The 18360-nt window shown below is 39.5% G+C and overlaps 1 protein-coding gene and 1 pseudogene across 1 annotated transcript in view; both read right to left on the bottom strand.

Annotated features, from left to right (window-relative positions):
* Positions 1-5131: 5131 nt before the first annotated feature.
* On the bottom strand, positions 5132-6143 carry LOC106025696 (olfactory receptor 2L5-like; annotated as a pseudogene).
* A 167-nt stretch (positions 6144-6310) lies between these two features.
* LOC101787174 (butyrophilin subfamily 1 member A1-like) overlaps positions 6311-18360 on the bottom strand; it is a 95661-nt gene continuing 83611 nt past the window's right edge. Inside the window, exon 15 of the transcript XR_010046369.1 lies at positions 6311-6898. The gene's annotated coding sequence lies outside the window, so the exon portion shown is untranslated. The remainder of the gene's footprint in view (positions 6899-18360) is intronic.

Raw genomic sequence — 18360 nt, forward strand, 5'->3', positions numbered from 1 at the left:
CTGCATGATTTTATTGCATAGATCACTTTACTTATATACCCTTCTATTTAGAGGGGAAAATGAGACACTGAATATGGCCCTTTTGTTATTCCTGTATTATAAAATACATAAATTTTTCCACTATGGTCAAGGCAGGAGTAAGAGAAACACGAAGATTTACTTTGGAATCATAGGGGCCCACAAAGGGACCAAGTGAAAGACCTGGGAACCAAGGAGCGGCGCCCCCTGGAGTCTGCACCGTGCAGTTTCCACAGCAGCGCAGACCCCTACAGTGTAGATCTCCACAATAATGCTGCGATTATCGCATTTATTTTGACCGTTCATAGAGGTGAAGTAAGAATTTATATTTACCAAATAAGACTCCAGTCATGTTGCAGCAAAGTTTCTAGAAAACCACACTGGGGTTTTTGTAAAGCTTTAAATAAAGTCAAATGTCAAAATGTCAACACAGATTACACACATAAAGGCCTATTACAATTCTATCCACCTTGTTCTGCAAAAATATCAGACTCATTTTTCTCTTCTCCTGACCCATGAAATATGCCATGCTCATGATCTACCCTAAAATGCCCCTCCTGGCTCGCAGGTTCAGCTGACAATTGGTCCATTTTATTGAGAAGTGCTGAAGTTACTGATTCTAGAAAGCCGGCCAAGGCTCCAGCCACAAAGCTGATCAGACTTAAGCCTACCTATCTACTCTGAGACATGTTCCGCATTTTCTTCAGGTAACTAAAAGTCACCAATTGTAAAAGGACTGGTATAGAATCTCAGAAGTCAGAGCAGAGTTCAGAGAAGAACGTTCTCACAGTGTGTACATAAAGCCAATATGATTTCCTTTCTCTGCAGTATTTGCTGACAGATTCCACTAAAGATAGCATGAAGAGAGCAGTGTTCTTCATTTTATTCTCTAAAAGTCATTGACCTTATTTATCATTTACAATTATTTGTTATCAGCTGTTCAGGATGCAATAAGGAACAAGTTTTCAGGATGTAAAGTACCCAACACTATCTAGTAGCTACTTCGTATGTATTTGGATAACTTTAACATGTATACCTTAAAGTTCTAAAAGGATGCATTATCACTTAATAAACAAATAGGAAAACACATCGAGGGACATTTTACTGGATACATAGAAACCAACTGCACTGGCACATGCTTTGAATGCTTTTCACATTTCTTCCAAAAGTATTTTCAGCTGTGAAATCAGTGTATTAACCCATATCCTCTCTCTGTCTCTGTCTCTGTCTCTCTGTCTCTGTCTCTCTGTCTCTGTCTCTGTCTCTCTCTGTCTCTCTCTGTCTGTCTCTCTCTCTCTCTCTCTCTCTCTCTCTCTCTCTCTCTCTCTCTCTCTCTCTCCTCTATGACCAGATCACTTCCTCAGATCTTTTGATCCAATCAAGATTAGAATTATTCCACAGTCACAGGAGAGCACCATCACTCATCTGAGTAAACTTCTTGAGCACTGTCCTGGCAAACATGCATACTCACCTCTCCTTCCTGCACTTGGCATTGCAGAGACCTCCAAGCAGAATGAGCTGCACCATGATCCCTCTCCCTCTGTAGCTGTGGACTGAGGCTACGGATGGGCTGTGGCACTGGGAAATGTGCACTGAGACCAGGACAGGAGAGGGCCAGCCACAGAGGACACAGCCTGGCCCAAAGCCAAAGGGAAGGCAGAGTCCTGACAGGCACTGAGATGCTCTCCAGGCTGCAGGGCTGATGCTGTGGGGAAGAGCAGACAGGGTCCCTCAGAGTGTCTGGTGCTGTCCTGCCTCTGAGATGCCAGGGCATCTTTCATGTCCTGTTGTGATTCAGTAAATGCATGGTTACAATGGCCTGCTCATATTATTTTATTTGCTATGTTTTGTGTGAGGAATGAAATTACATTAGAATTAAATGAATTTGACAAAAGCAAATAAAGCTTATATTACCACACAAATGATATTATAAAGTTTCAAACTATTTGCATTCTTTTTAAAATGCACATAAAATTATTAATTTTTATTAAAATCAATTATAAAATGACATTGTCTTAGTTACTTTATGCTTGTCGCTGAGACAAAATACCTGAAGCCCAAAGTTGGGAAAGGAAAGGTTTATTTCTTACAGTTTTTGGAGGTTTCAGTCCACACTCAGTTGTCTCCAAGACAGGCAGGTATGGCTAGGCTGCAGTTCATGGTGGCGGCCAGCAGCAAACTCAAACCAGCAAAGAGAAAGACACACCTTCTTCCTGCCATTACATCACATCCTGGCTCCACCCCTATGTGGGTGGAGCTATCAATCCAAGCACTAGACAATGAACCATCACAAATGAACAATGCAAACTCATGAGGCCTGGGGGACACAAACATAAACCATGACAGATATCATTATAGATATGGTAGAAAACTATAAAAGAATACTCAGAAGTTAAATGTCTACTGCATATTGTACCTTAAGTCTTAACTCATCTCTCAGACTTTCTGGAAATTAATAAATTTGCCTGCTCTTAAGGAAATCATACTTATTCCTTTTTGTTTTGACAGACTTAAAAATATTTGTGTTTTCATATATCTTGTAAAAAAATATTTCCTGAATTCAAATGGCAAAAATTTTCAGTATGCTTACACATGAGAAGCTAATGAGTTTATTTCTTCTTAAACTTTGGATTGCTATATGCTTCCAGTATAAAGTTATTACCTTCACTGTGGGAAGTTTCTACATATGGATATTACACTTAATCCTATTTATATCCTCTTCCCCTCCTCTTCCTGCCCTCTCTTTTTGCCTTTTGGTTTGTTTTCTAATCATACAAAATCTCTCTCCGTGTTTCCTATTATACATATTTTAATTTTCTCTGAATTTATTTAAATTTTGGAGTTTTCATATATGATAAACTACAAAATATTTAAAATTGTGTGATTGTTTTATATTGCTCGGCATTCTGATCTCAGTGTACATTCACTTTCCTACAAATGACTCACATGTACCCAAGTTTTGGAAGAATAGGACTCCATTTGTCTAAATTCAATGTTTTCTTTATTCATCCATCTGTTAGATAACAAAAATGCACATCTGAGATGAATGGAGTTGTGCCTTAACCTTGAAATCTGCAATGATGGTTCTTCCTCCTGTGCTCCTTGCTCAAGATTCTCTCGGTTAATCTGGGAATCTTTGGGTTCTGTCTCAGTTTAGTGTCCTGGTTGCTGCTCCTGTGACACCTGCCAGTGATCCCTGGATTACAGTCGCCTGAAGTCTACATGTGTCACCAGAATGGACATTTGGGCCTCACTGACTGGAAACCCAGGAAGAGGAGGCGTATTCCCATTTTCTCACGTCCTTTTGGTTTTCGTTATGGAGTTCTACTTACTCCACTAGATTAGTTCTTAAGTGCTTGATTTTTTTTATCTTTTGGAAGCCATTGAGGATGTTCCTGTTTTCTTTCCTTTTTCTCCGTGATTTCATTACTGGTGCACAGGATTACTATTAATATTTGTGTTCATTTTGTATCCTGCTAGCTTTAAAAGTTGTTTACTTCATCTAGAATCATTTTTGATGAAATTTCCTGTCTTGTATTAATGTTTAGGGCACCTGACAATAAGATAAGTGTCATTTATTAATATATATATACATACATATATAGGTGTGTATATATATAATATATATACTTAATATACTTATATGTCATGTATACGTACTCCAATTAATTCAAATAGTGACTGAGAATAATTTAAATTACTACTAATAATTGAAAGAGTTGCTGGCTCAGACCGAACACTGTAACCAGGAAAGGCTGCAGCTAAACTCCTCCCCCCCCCTGCCCCCTATGGACTTGACTGTAACCCTATATCCCCATCCTTAAGAACCTGTGCGCCAATGAGATACCTATGCATCTCTAATGGCCTTAGGGCACTGCCCTAAGCTTAGGCTATTTAGATTCCCCCACGCCACGTGTCCGGGGGAGATCGCCGGATTTTAGTGGCCAGTACGCCAGTCTCCTCTCCCATGTTCCTGGAATAAAGGCATCTTTTGTCTTATACTCCTCAACTTTTGGAAGCATCTTTCATCCTTTAAAGACAGACCTATCAATAATCTTCTCAAATTCCATACTGATTACATTAATTTCACCATATTCAAATTTATTGAGATAGGGTACAGATTTCTTTCATTCTTTTGAAGACCTATCTCTGATAGTAGACATAATTGTCTTGTTCTTGATTTTATAGCAAAACGAAGACACTTTCTTCAGTGTTACACACTTTTGGAAAAAGGTTTGGCATAAATGTCTTTATCAGACTAAGATGAGGTTCCTGTATGTCTATTTACTCAGGATTTCCTTTGTGAAAAGCTGTGGGAGTTTCTGAAAGGCTTTTTGTGTGTCTACTGAGATACTCTTGTGATTTTTTTCATGGCCCATATTTATGTGATGCTTTATATTTATTGATTTGCAAATGCTGAACCATCCTTGCATGGTTCACCAAGCCCACTTTGTCATGATGTCTGCTTTTTAAATTATTTGTGTTACATTTGCCAGGAAATTGTTAAGGGCCTTTTCATCTACGTTCATTAATGAGATTAGCATGTAATTTTCCTTTTTAGTTGTATCTTAGTAGAATGAAAGTAATGCTAGCTTTCAATACAGTGTTTGACAATAGCCCTTTCACAGTCCTTTCAATGAAGACATTGGAGGGTGTTTGCACGAGGTCTTTCCTAATGTTCCTTTGCAATCAGCGGAGAATCCATCAGTTTTTGCACCTGTCTTAGTGGACAAGTATTTATTACTACTGCAATAACTTCTCATGTTCTTGAGTTGTTCAGAGGTATTTTATCTTATTGGCTCAACTTTTGTATTTGCACATATCTCAAAATGTATCCATTTCCTCTGGATTCTATAGTATGTTGGGATAGAGGTATTTAAAAATAATTACTGACGATCTTCTAAATTTCCATAATGATCATCTTAATTTAACCTCACTCATATTCATTGATATTGGGTTCAGATTTGTCCATTCATTCTTTTGAAGACCCATCCTGAGATTCAGTGCTTCTTTGATCACACCTCAAATTTTAAAAGTATGCAAAAGTGTCTGCATTTTTCATTTCATTTCTAATTCTGAATAAAATATTATCCACACACCAATAAACCACACATTTGTTATTTTCAGTGAAAATATTTATAAAGAGACAAAAAGAATAAAACACTATGATCAAGTATACATAATCATAACAACAAATGTTAAAGTTTTGCTTCTTGCAGATTAAATTTATTTCAATGACTAAGACATTAAATTATTTTCAAGTGAAGAAACTCATGTGATCACACTGAAACAAAAATTACATAAATTTTTATAGAGCAGAACTTCCTACTCACTCTTCCCAAGGCCCTCATCACCTTCTTGCTCCTCTGGCTGTAGATCACAGGGTTTAGCATAGGGGTGAGGATGGTGCAGAAGACAGCAAGAACTTTGTCTCCTGCTGGAGAGTGGAGGGACTTTGGGTGGATAAGTGTAAGAAAAAGGTGCAATGTAGAAAGTCACCATGATGAAGTGGGTGCTGCAGGTAGAATAGGACTTCTTCTTGCCCTCCTGGGAATGCATGCAATAGACAGCAGGGAGAACTTTCCCTAAAGAAAACACAATGACAATTAAAGGGAACAGGAGAAAGATGACAGTGCTGAAGAACACAGGGTACTCGTGGACCCTGGTGTTCCCAAAAGCCAGAGACAGCATGGCTGGGACATCACAGGAGAAATGATTGATGGCTCTGGACCTGCAGTAATGGATCCAGAGGATGTATACCATGTGGGAACAGGAGTTGACAGCACCTGATACTCAGGATCCCAGGATCATCAGCACATACACTCTTCTATTCATGCAGATTGGGTAGTGCAGAGGAAAGCAAATAGCCACATACCCATCATAGGCCACAGCCATGAGGATGAATGCTCTGAACACTCTAAAGTCACAAAGAAGAAAGCCTGGAACATATACTCGATGAAGGAGATGGACTTGTTTCCAAATACAAAACTGGAAGCCATCTTGGGGACAGTGGTGCAGATATACATGAGGTCCATAAGGGAGAGCTGACTGAGCAAGACGTACATGGGAGTGTGGAGGTGGGTGTCCAGGAGGATGAGCAGGACATGGCCAGGTTGCCAGCCAGGCCATTAGGAAGACGGTGGGGATGAGCATGAAGAGGACAAGCCCAACCCTTGAAGGGGGAACAGGCCCAGCAGGATGAAGTCAGTGGAGGTCTGAGTGTAAATTTCTACGGAATGTTCCTATTGTTTAGCCTTAAAGAGAGACACAGCAGTGAATACATACAGATCAATTTTAACTTTGACAAATTCTTTAATGTAAGTTGTTTGTGATATTTTTCATTCATTAGTCAGTTTCGAGTTGATTTTGAATAAGTAAAAGTTATTTACTTACTAAGACTCTATTTTACTAAGACTAATTTACAAAATACATTTATGATGTACAAGTTTGTAAGAAACCTTAAAATTTATGGAATAATTGTTTATTATAACTTCAAATGATGTGAATGCTACACAGCAATGTGCTGACTTATATGACATCATTCTCTGGTTTATGTTCAGCACATATGTTTGAAAATGTTTATAAAGGCACCCATTGTAGCTATCCGTATTAAAAGTAATGTTTTATACATTATATGTGATTTAATCTTAAATATTCATTTTTTCAGATATACTTCTAATACTGCACATGGTGTGCACCTGTGTTGTTAGTTTTGCCCCCAAACCCTCCTCTAACTCATGTTAGGTCAGGGTTCTTTAGAAGTCTTTTTTGATCAGAAGTCTCGGTGTGTTCTTGCTGCCCCACACCTTTTATATAAACTCGTGGTCCTTTGCGCTTTGTCCCCAGTGCTGACCACCATTCTTCCTGTTCCAGCTCCTTCCTGCACAAGCATGTGGACAATAGACACAATGAAAGAAGCTCAGGGAATTCAAGAGACACAAATCAAACCTGCAATGGGACAGCACTGCACATTCAGCAGGAAAGTCTTCATTAAAGAAACACAAAATTGGAATAAGTAAGTATTACTTGACAAAAACAGAAAAATTGAATATCTTTGTCACTGTTTTGAGAGAAACAATACAGTTACAGTGTAAAACATTATAGCGGTCACTCCAAAAGAGGAATGGAATTTGAATACCTTCTAGTAACTCTGTTTTCAGATATGTACTAGGGCATTCACAGCCATTCTCACAAGAGCATGATTCACAGTTTCTGCAAGGCACAGACAATTTAACTGTTCATCCACAGATGAAGCCATAAAGAAAACACGCTTTGCATACACAATGGAAAACTCAGATTTCAAAGAGAACTAATCTTGACACAAGCTATCAGATGGATAATCATCCATAACATTGTCTTATGTGAAAGAGGCCAGCCACAAAATGACCCACATTGTGTAAATTCACATCAGGATGTATGTATAAGTTCTATGGTCAAAAAGCAAAGAAATCAATGGTGAACTGAGGGTCTTCAGGGACTGGATGAAGGGAATGGAGAGGTGATATTTACCAATTACACATTTTTAGTTCAGTAACAGAAATTTTTTGGAGATGCATAGTCATAAAAATACACAGTGGTATGAATATACATAGTTCTATAGAATTGTGCACATAGAAATAATTAAAACAGTAAGATTTTCCTAAGTATATGAACCTTATTAAGAAACCACCCCCATTAAATATACTACATTATTCTAAATGTAGATTCCTAACATATTTTAATTTAACTAAGGTAGCATTTTGTGCCATGTCTGAAACATCTACATTCCATTATTTTTTAATATATGAAAATTTGCATAACATAACGAGGACATGCTATTTTTTGGAATTTGATTAGAATCAATATGGTAGCAGATAGATGAAATCATGTTTCATTCATATAAGAAATTTAATTTTCAACAGTGGAAGTCTGATATTACAAATTACAAGTGAAATGAATTCTGCAGCAATTTCTAACACTTGTTGGGTGAATAGTTCTGTCAATAACACATCATCCTTAAGAAGACCTTTAAACTTACAGATTTGGAAAAGAAGCACAGGACAGAAAATCTAATGTCACTCAGATCGGATGTTCAGCACCGTCTGTCATGAACCCCAATCAGCATCTCTGTGATTCTCCATGGCCCAGGGCACAAGCATCACATGGCACATCATAGCATGCTGTGACATAGAACTCGAACACTGTTCCTGACATGGGAGCAGCCTCGGGCATCAAGCCTTTGTTTCAATAGTGCAAGAGAACATTTTCATTCAGATACATACATACATATGTGTGTGTGTGTGTGTGTGTGTGTGTGTGTGTGTGTGTGTGTGTGCACATTGCATTTTACAAATTCCACTCACTTTGATTCCTCATCCACCCCTCTAGGTGAGGAATATGGACCTCAGTGGAGCCCATGTTTACACCAGTGGATGGACTGCCCTGAAGGACAGTGAGTACCAGGTCAGGCCACACAGAAGCAGCAGGCTGTGCTCGGGACTCGGTCCTGCCTGAGAAGACAGAGGGAGGCATGGACTTTGTTGCCTGTCCTCACAAGCTGTCACCAGTAGTGTGACAGGGTTTATCCAGGGTGCGACTGGATCTAATCCTGAAAGTATTCCCCCCAGGAAGATGCTTACCATGACCTTTTGTAGGGGAGAAACCTGAGGTGCAGAGACTGTAAGTGAGCGGTCCTAGCACACTCACACTGAGAAAGAAGATGACTCCGTTTAGTGAATTCAGATCATCGTAAAATGAGTTCTGTAGAATCTCAGCTGGCGGAGCAGATCAGTGAGGTGAGTTCTCATGGCATGTGCAGGAGTTCTTTTCAGTTCCCTTCTCTAAGAGCATTTGCACAACAGATCTGTGGAGGAAGACTCAAGGATTCCATAGGAATCTTAATTATTTTCTGCAATTAGGACTAAACTATCTTAATTTATAATGGCAAACCATTTGTTTTCAATATTTCAGATGGTGTAGAGAATAATTTTAGTTTATGAAGTGTAAAGTACCCAGTAATAATTTTGTATGCTTGAGTGTATAAATGATCTATCTCTCTGCATTTCCACAATGACGCATTAATATTCATACATAAACTGGTCAGTGGATGGGAAAACATTTCATGAACACATAAAATTTCAATATATAAGGAGGTGACTTGATTTTTTGTGAATGTATTATGTCACCAGATAATGTTTATGGTGAAACCCTGATCCAGTTCTAGCCAATAACCCTTAGAGAAGGTAAACTCTGGTCATTAAGGGTGCTCAGTGTGCAGAGAAGCAAGCGTGGATGACTGCAGGCTGCCTCTGAGGAGCAGACAGTGCACATTCAGGGCACGGCTCAGCCTACAGCAGCACTGAACAGCAGCCGCAGATCCAGTCTCCATCAGTGACCTCACCATCTCTGTCTACAGAATCATCCTCACAGGTACCAAGACACTTGCTTTCTGCTCTGATTTTACAGTAGTCTAGGTTTTGATTTGTTTTTGTGAATTATGCCTATTTGCTTCCAAAGGACGCATTTGCAGGTCACTACTGTAGATATTATTGTTAACATTACTATCATTTTGCTGAAACTCTGAGCTCTGAAAAGAAAGTTAAAAAATAAGATACAGGAATTAAGAACATAAATAAGAATTGAATTTAAATACAAGCTTTGTCAGAGCTACTATTCATATAGTTACCTACATCCTATCCAGAGCATGTTTTTAATCTTTAAAATTTCTATGATTTCTTTGTACATAGATAATTTGAATCAATCTGAGTTTTATGTTGCATAAACCTTATTGTAAATTTTTATTGTGAAATAATATTTATAATTTCCAAGGATTTGAGTACAACAAATTGGAATCTGGAAAGGTAAAATAGGATGTCAAAGAATGCAATAAGGTTATGAAAGTCCAGAGAGTCAATCATTATTCCTGGAAAAAAACAAAAAGGCAAGAACAAAATCCAAGAAGAAAAGAAGAAACACACTGCCTGCTATGCTCACTGTAGATTTGGACTACAAATGTGGTTTCTTTGGCCAATTTCTCCTGAGCCCATGGGATCACATGCCTGCTGTTCCCTGCAAAGGATTAGCTCAGAACTGGCTCTGAGGTGACTTTCTGCTTTCTGCACCACATGGGGCTGGATTTCTTCTGTACAGTTGAATGCAAAGTATAGCAACTCGTCTTCCAATTCAACTTTAATATCGGTTTCTTAAATAATTTGTCTGAAGCACATGCCAAGATTTTTATAGCCATACAGGAAACAAGATGCCATTGACTGATAACAACTGTTACCACCGCACATTGAGAAACTCACTGCCTTAGTTACATGTTGTAATAATCTGCTTTCCACTTGCTGGGCCAAATACTTACATGCAAAGTTTGGAGCAGCTCCCTCAGAGCTTCCTGTGCAGTCTTGCTTCTGAGATGCCAGGGCATCTTTTGTGTCCTTGTTGTGATTCAGTGCATGCATGCATCGTTACGATGGTCTGCTTCATTATTTTGTTTGCCATGTTTGATACGTAGAGTGAAAGTACATGAGAGTAAAGTGAGTTTGAGGAAAGCAAACAAAAACCTAGATTATCACACAAATGATATTATGAAAGGTTCAAATTATTTCTTTCCAAAATGTACATAAAATTATTAAAATATTTTATAAAATGACATTATTGTAGGTATGGTAGAAAATTATACAAAGAATACTCCTAAGTTAGATTATTACTACATATTTTATGTTACAAGTTACCTTATCTCTCAGACTTTCTGGAAATGAATAAATTTTGCCTCATCTTCAGGAAACGATATTATTCCTTTTTGTTTTGAAGAATTTAAAAACATTTGTATTTTTAAATTTCTTGCCCAAAACATTTCCTAAAATCCAAAGGCAAATGTGTTCAATATGCTCACACATGAGAATCTGATGAATTTATTTCCTTTTTTCAAACTTTGCATCCAGCGGGCTTGTGATGTGTGATTACTACCTTCACCATGGGAAGCTGTTGCACATAGGTAACTCATCTGAGCCATACTTCTGCCACTCTCTCTTCCCTCCCTCTCTCCTCCTATAGTCTTTGATTTGCTTTCTATTCACTCAAGATCTCTATTTTTTTGGGTTATCTATATTTTATTTGCTCTTAATTTATTTGTAGTTGGGACTTTAATATAAACCATGTAATATTTAAGATTATGAGTCTGATTTCTTTTTATGGCTCAATATTATGGCTTGAAAGTGCATTTGTTTTAATAGGAATGAATCATGTTTACCCATCTTTATGGAAGATTTGTGCTCCATTTTCTATAAATTCTGTTTTCCTTGGCCATTCATCTGGCAGGTAACTAATGCTCTTTCAAATTTCATAGAAATGTGTCATAACTTGAAATCTGGAATGATGATTCTTCCTGTTTTACTCTTTGCTCAGAATTCTTGTGTTTAATCTATGGATCTTCAAGTTATGCATCAATTTAGGATCCTTATTACTAGTTCTGTGAGGAATGCCACTGATAACTGGATTAGAGTTACATTAAATCTGTACAAGAATGACACCTGAGTGGAAACTTAGCCATCACTGGCTCTGAGTACAATGGAAAGGAGCCAGGTCTCCATCAGCTGATGGCCACTTTAGTCTCCTTTCTATATGAGTTTCATAGCTTTCAATACAGAACTTCCTTAGTTTGCATTAGAGAAGAAAGTGAACTTTCTCTGATTTCCTCAGTTAGATTAATGCCTGTTGAGTATTTTTTGAACAATTGTCGATGGTATCGTATTCTTAATTCTTTTTCTCAGTGGTTTTATTAGTCGTGTATGGGACCACTATTGATTTTGGTATGGATTTTGTATATCAGTATCTTGCTGAAATTGCTTACTATGTATAGAAGCTGTTTTGGTAAAATTTTAGGTCTTCTATTAAAGTTCACATCATCTGAGAACAAGATAGCTTCATCTCATTTTTACTGTGGTTGATTTGTGTATATAAAGTTACGACTCGAGGTGTTATTTGTGCTATGGTGCTGCCTGATTCCCCTGGCTGAAGTTTGAGTCCTTTATTGATCAGGAGTTGCAACAGTTGATTTACTTGTCTTGTTCCTGGTTTAGGTCAAAAACACTCAGCTTTTTATATTTTTTATATTATATTTGATTTACTGTTGGCAGTGAGTTTGGAATTGTTTTCATCAGATTGAAGGGAAGTCCCTGTATTTCCATTTTTTTCATGGTTTTTGTTATGAACAGCTGTTGGAGTTTTTGAAAGGTTTTTTTTTTTTTCTGTGTCTATTGAGGTATTCCTGTGATTTTTGTCTTTACTTCTGTTTATATGATGTACTACATTTAGTGATTTGCAAATGCTAGACAATACTGGCATTCATGAAATGAAGCCTCTTCACTCATGATGTATGTTTTTTAATGATTTATGTTTCCCAGTGAGTTGTAAAGTGTCTTTGTGTCATGTTCATTAATGAGATTGGGTGTAGGTTTCTCTTTTACTTAGGTTTCTGTCCATCTGTGTAGTCAAAGTAATGCTATTTCCCAGAAATGTGTTTGGTAATATTTCCTGGTTTTGCCGTTTCATTAAGGAGATTAAAGAGCAAAATATTAACGCATTAAGGAAAATTTCCATGCAATATTAGCACAAGCTTTTGTAATTTAAATATATCTAAATACTGCCATTTCTTTTGCATTCTCCAGGTTGTGGGATATTTTAAATAACATTTTAATTAACTGTTAATAACCTCAAATTCTACATTGTTCACCTGAATTTTACCTGTCTTGTATAGTGCTGATATGGTCTTTACTTTTCTGTTTTATTTCTTGAGACTGGGTAAGGATTTGTCTATTCCCTCTTCTGACGATCCACTTTTTTGATTCATCAGTTCTTGGTTTTTTGCTTTCTGTGTCAACTTCACTAATTTTTGCTTTAGTCTTCATATTTACATTACTTTTTTTTAGATATGGGTTTTGATAGTTCTTGTTTCAATGGAATCTTAAGTTTCATTATTAAGCTATTTATTTGGACTTGCTCTGTTTCTGACATGAGAGTCATAGCTATAAACTTTGTTCTTAATATGATTTTCCTTATCAACCATAAAATCTACTACACTGGACTGAAATTATTGCTTGATTTTAGAAATTGACTTCTTTCTTACTTCCTTCTAAAATCCATTGCTATTCAGAAATAGGTTGTTTCATTTTTTATGTGTACATATTTTATTTTTATTTCTACCTTATTTATACTATTATCTAATAATATTTATGTGATTAATTTAAATTATGTGTATTTTTTTGTACTGGTGATGAATTCATGATCACACACTTGCCAGAGAGTTGCTTATGCTGTTGAGGTAAATCCCTGGCCCTCAATTGTGTATATTTACTTAAGTAAATTATATAGGTAGTTATTATTCTATTTGGAGAAATCAGTCCATGTTTTGTGGCAGGAAGAACTAAAAATCCTTTTTTTTCTTTTTGTACTAGTGTTTAAACTCATGATCTCATGCTTACCAGGCATGTGCTTGTGTTGCTGAGCTAAATCCCTGGCCCAATAATCCTTGTTTTATGTGGAAAAGTAGCTTAAAGTGGATTTCCATGGAATACATGATGGCTCCTAACTACCCTTAGGTAGTTAGGAGCCATCATGTACCTGAGACATAAACAGAAATGGATCTGAATATGTGAAGTCCAGACTATGGCCATCTGTAGCACTGTATAGTATCTTCTCCTGGTGCCCCAAGTGGCATTTTTGGGTGGCCAAAAGAGGACAGATAGGTCAGGATGGCTCTGTGCTCAGACAGAACAGTACAGGGAACTTTGGCAGCCAAAGGAGGTGGGGCCCTGAAATCCTCTGTGATCCTGACAACATTTCCCTGGAAGGGAGGGACTGAGCCCTTCTTGTTCCTCACTAGTGAGCACAAATCAGAACATGGAACAGCTCCCTTTTAAATTACACACAGACAGAGCCATGGGAGCAGTGCATACATATCCTCAGCTGTTAGTCTGATTTCTTAAGGTCTCTTTTTTCAGTCCACAGGAATTACGCATTAAACAACACAGCTCCTCCATGAGTGGTCACCTCCACTCATTTTGAGAATGAATGTTCATTGCATGTCCTATGTATGTGAGATCAGGGGGCAAACATTCATGAACTGAGATGCAACACAGTCCTACAGTAATAAGTACTGAGTGATCTGAGCTAGGTTGACTGCTTGGATCTAGGAGCTCAAGGCACCCCTGAGCAGGACACCAGCACCTTTTTCGGAAAGCATTGTGTGGGTCTGTGATGTAATGTGTAAAATATGAAAGGAATTTCCACACTTATTAAACATAATAGATGGGTTTCTATGCTCAAGATGTGAACTCCCAGATGCATTTAAATACTCCTGAGCATCCTGTCAATGGAGAAACAACTCCTGAGTATCTGCTGGGTAACAATAATGTACTTTGAATATACATAGACGTGTTACCTAACTTGAAATCTGGAGTGTTGATGGTGATTCTGACTGTTTTACTCTTTGCTCAGGAGTATTTGGTTAATCTGGGCTCTTCAGGTTCCATATCAATGTAGGGTTCTCATTTTTGGTTTTGTGAGGATTGCCATTGAAATCATGGGCTCTAAATATCCAAGAATAAGAGATATGTTCCCATTGTCTGAGTTTGCCTGGGACTGAGATTAAGGGCAATGGACTGATTAATCTGGCAAAGGAAATTTCAAGGCAAATGAAAGTTGAGGTGGTAGCAGGGCTATTATTGGGGTCTTTTACCCAGATATATGTTGTAAATCAAGAGCAAAATGCCCAGCAAGGTGATATAATACTTTAGGAGTTCGGACTGAAAAAAGAGAGCTGAGACTGCCAATGCTGAAAAGAAACAGGGAAACAGTGTTTTTCATTTTTACCATATTATACATAGAACAGGTAATTTAAATAGATTGTAATGATTTCCCCACTGTGTGGGATACTTTATAATAATACACCTCCTTGTATTTCTCAGATTAAATGAGTGGCTTTGCCTCATGCTGTGGGCTGATTTCAACTCCAGGAGTAGATAGTTCAATGGTTCTCTCTCTGGAGCCTGAGAGAATGCTAACATCATGCCTAAAGAAAATAAGATTATATGTTGACTTTTAGGAGACAGTGTGCAATATAGTAGGAAAACATCTACATAGACAGAGAGCTCAAGAAATGCTGGGTTTTGGGGTCTGGGGATTTATCTCAACAGCATAAGCCTGGCAAGTGTAAGGACATGAATTTGATCCCTGGTACAAAAAAAAAAAAAAAAAAAAAAAAATACAGAATTCCCCAATAACAAAGAAAAGAAAAAAGTTGTCAGATTTACCAGTACATTAGGAAAATCAGGCCATGCTTTCATTCAGTTCTGAGTGTTAGGGTAAAATCGTTTCCAGAGTTTCTGTACCAGGCCATTGTCATCAGGTACAGCCTGGAATTCTTAGTAGGTCAGTACTGACCGGAATGGGTCTGAGCCATGATCTTAGCTCTGTGGTATAACCAAGCTGACACACTTGTAAAACTGGAACGAACATCAGATGTGATGCGCATTCTGTAGATCACAGGTGGACATAAGAGGAACTCAGTGATGCTTGGGCCTCAGGATCCACCACGTTCGGTGGAAATAATGACTCACTCAGAGTTTGAGTTTCCTCACTGCAAACCATTACAGTACCCATCTTCACAAAGTTGGTACTAATACTGTGTGCAATGTATTGATTATTGTTACTCTCTGACCAGCATGTTTTGAAACAGATTCATTGTTACTTTTTTCTCCTTAAAAACCATCAAAGTACCAGTTAGTAACAAGAACAAGTCAACAGCATGCAGGGAGATTGCACTTGGCAGTCTTTGGGTGTTCAACCACAGGTACTCCTCAGTTATTATTATCAAAAGTGATTGAGCAGCTTCCTCATGTGCATTATGATATTGTTTTCATTATTTTCTTTTAATGTGATTTTATGATTATTAAACACTGTTGTTTCTCTCCTGTTTATGACCCACATGGACTGTGGAAAATACAGCAGAAAACCATCTTAGCACCATCGAGGGAATCAGGGGATAACATCAATCAACTCACCCACAACTAATAACGCAAAAAACAGGAAGACTGTTTGGTTGTAGTTTAGGTCAAAGTGGGAAGCATACCGATGGGCAGGGTTCTGCTCTGCAGAACAGCCTATGGCTACGGGTCCAGTGTGGCATGAGTCCATGATTTAAGCACACAATGGTATGGAATAAGGCTCCAAATACAAAATGATACAAAAGTTGTATCAAAGTACATTATATGTAAAGAATATATTTGCACATGCTGTACAGGAAAACATGAAGGGACGGACTGTCTCGGTTGGCATGAAGTTAGAGTAGGGCCTTGAAATATTAATGGATAACTTTGGGCCTTGGCAGACATTCATTTAGGGCACATTTATAATTTTCTATCTTTCATGATTTTTCAGTCTGATTAATTTAAACAATTATGTATGACTAAATAGGAAAGTCAAGTTTTCTCTGAGAGCTTTCTGAGCTCAGCGCTGAGAGATGAAATGCATCACTGTTCCTGGAGTTAGTGACAGAAGGGGACGAGGTCCTGACAGAGCACTACAGTTTCGTAGTCCAACAGAGGCAGGGACTGAGGATTGTATCCTATTCATCTGCATGGCGAGACCTGCTGAGCTTATTATCAGTACAATGATAACAGTGTGGCTCTGTCTTAAAATAAATATGGAAATGGGCCATTTGTCTCACAAAGCACTTTGTCTGGATTGTGCAGGGGGACGGGAGCGTGAGTCTCATGTTGTTCTGTAGTGTCTCGGTTAAGGGATGCAGATCAGCAAGGTCACACCTAGATTAAACATTCCTGATGGTGGGTGGGTATGGTAATGTACTCAAAAGCTTTGGGAGTCACTCACATGATTCTAAGAGTGTCCCCAGATCTTCAGTGGGTCCAGGGCAAACAGGACCTGCTCCAGCACCATAGCCTAGGACAGGGCAAGTCAGCCACAATCGCAGCTAGAACTCCTCAGGGGACAACACCAGGCTCTGCTATGAACTAAAACTGTCTCAGGAGCCACACTGAGCTTGGGGACACTCAGGTTTATAATCAAAGCATGATGAACAGCAGAGCACTTAGGGTCACAGGTTCAGAAACGTCCCTATTGCTAGGAAACCTCTGTGTGCAGCAGCTTCTGCTCTCACGATGTAAAGTACAGAGCACGGTAAGGTAATTTCTTCCTGTCACAATCCCAGGCAGTCCCCTTAATTGCAATGTGTGCCTTGCACTGACCAGCGCGCCCCTTAACAGATGAGGCGCGCACTTCCGTGGTCCCATGGGTCCTGCATCAGGGACCTCAGCTCCTCCTGGGTCCTCAGCCCTGCCGTCCTGCGCGGTCCCTGCTGGGCTCCCCTCCAGGATCTGGGGCTCTGCACCAGCAGGAATCCAATCCTGATGTTCCTGCCCCAGCCTGCAGACCCTGGACTGAACCCCGAGTCCAGGAGCCCCATGAACCTCATGCTGAGGCTGTACTGCCCTGCATCCAGCAACAGAGAAGCAGAACTGGAGCTGCAGTGAGTGACCCCCTCGCCTTGGTTTGTTTAGTGGGTACCAGGTGGCGTGGCCTGGGAGCCCAGGGAGACGCCCCGCCCAGCCAGAGCTTGTGTTCCTCTGCCCCTGTGAACTCCACCACCACCACCCCACCATTGCTATGCTCCAGTGGCTCCCAGGACCTGGAGACGCCTTCCCCGCTGTCCTCCTAAAATGGCGCCCTCCAATGGAGGCCAGCAGAAAGAAGGCCCACAGGACTGGGTCAAGAGAGTGGTGTCTGCACTGCTAGGTGGAGAACCAGAGACTTCCGGTAGCAGGACAGGAACAGATGCTCTGCAGGGGAGGAGGAGGTGCAGGCTCACAGGAGCAGGTGCTGCATTTAAAAGCAACTCAAGAGCTGCAGAGGGAGTGCACATGCCCAGACAGGCCACTCTCAGACAACCCCTGGGGAGCTGAGGGCACTGCATGAGGCCGAGAGTCCTGCAGGGAAAGTAAGGTCTGTGAGGGAAGAGGGGAACGAAAGTGAGCACCAGGACCTAGTTCTCAGTCAGCCACCTTGCTGAGTGAGCCGGCAACACTGTTCTGTGGGGAAGTCAGTGTTGTTCCATCCTTGTTCCTTTCCCCGCCTCCTCTGCACTGCATTTCTCCTGGCAGAAGAGGTGAGGCCAGGAGGCCCATGAGCAGATCTCTCTCTGTCCCTTCAGGAGCCTGAGCGGGCCACACAGAGCAGCCATGGCCAGGAACCAAGGCGAAGTCCCTGCTAGTGTCAGACCCCAGGACCATGGTACCAGTTTCCAAGGACAGGTTCTCAGCACAGTGCTGAACTCTGCCCTCTTCG

This window comes from Cavia porcellus, unplaced genomic scaffold (assembly GCF_034190915.1).
Source record: "Cavia porcellus strain 051 isolate PalLab524CR breed Dunkin Hartley unplaced genomic scaffold, mCavPor4.1 scaffold_2, whole genome shotgun sequence".
Taxonomy (NCBI): domain Eukaryota; kingdom Metazoa; phylum Chordata; class Mammalia; order Rodentia; family Caviidae; genus Cavia; species Cavia porcellus.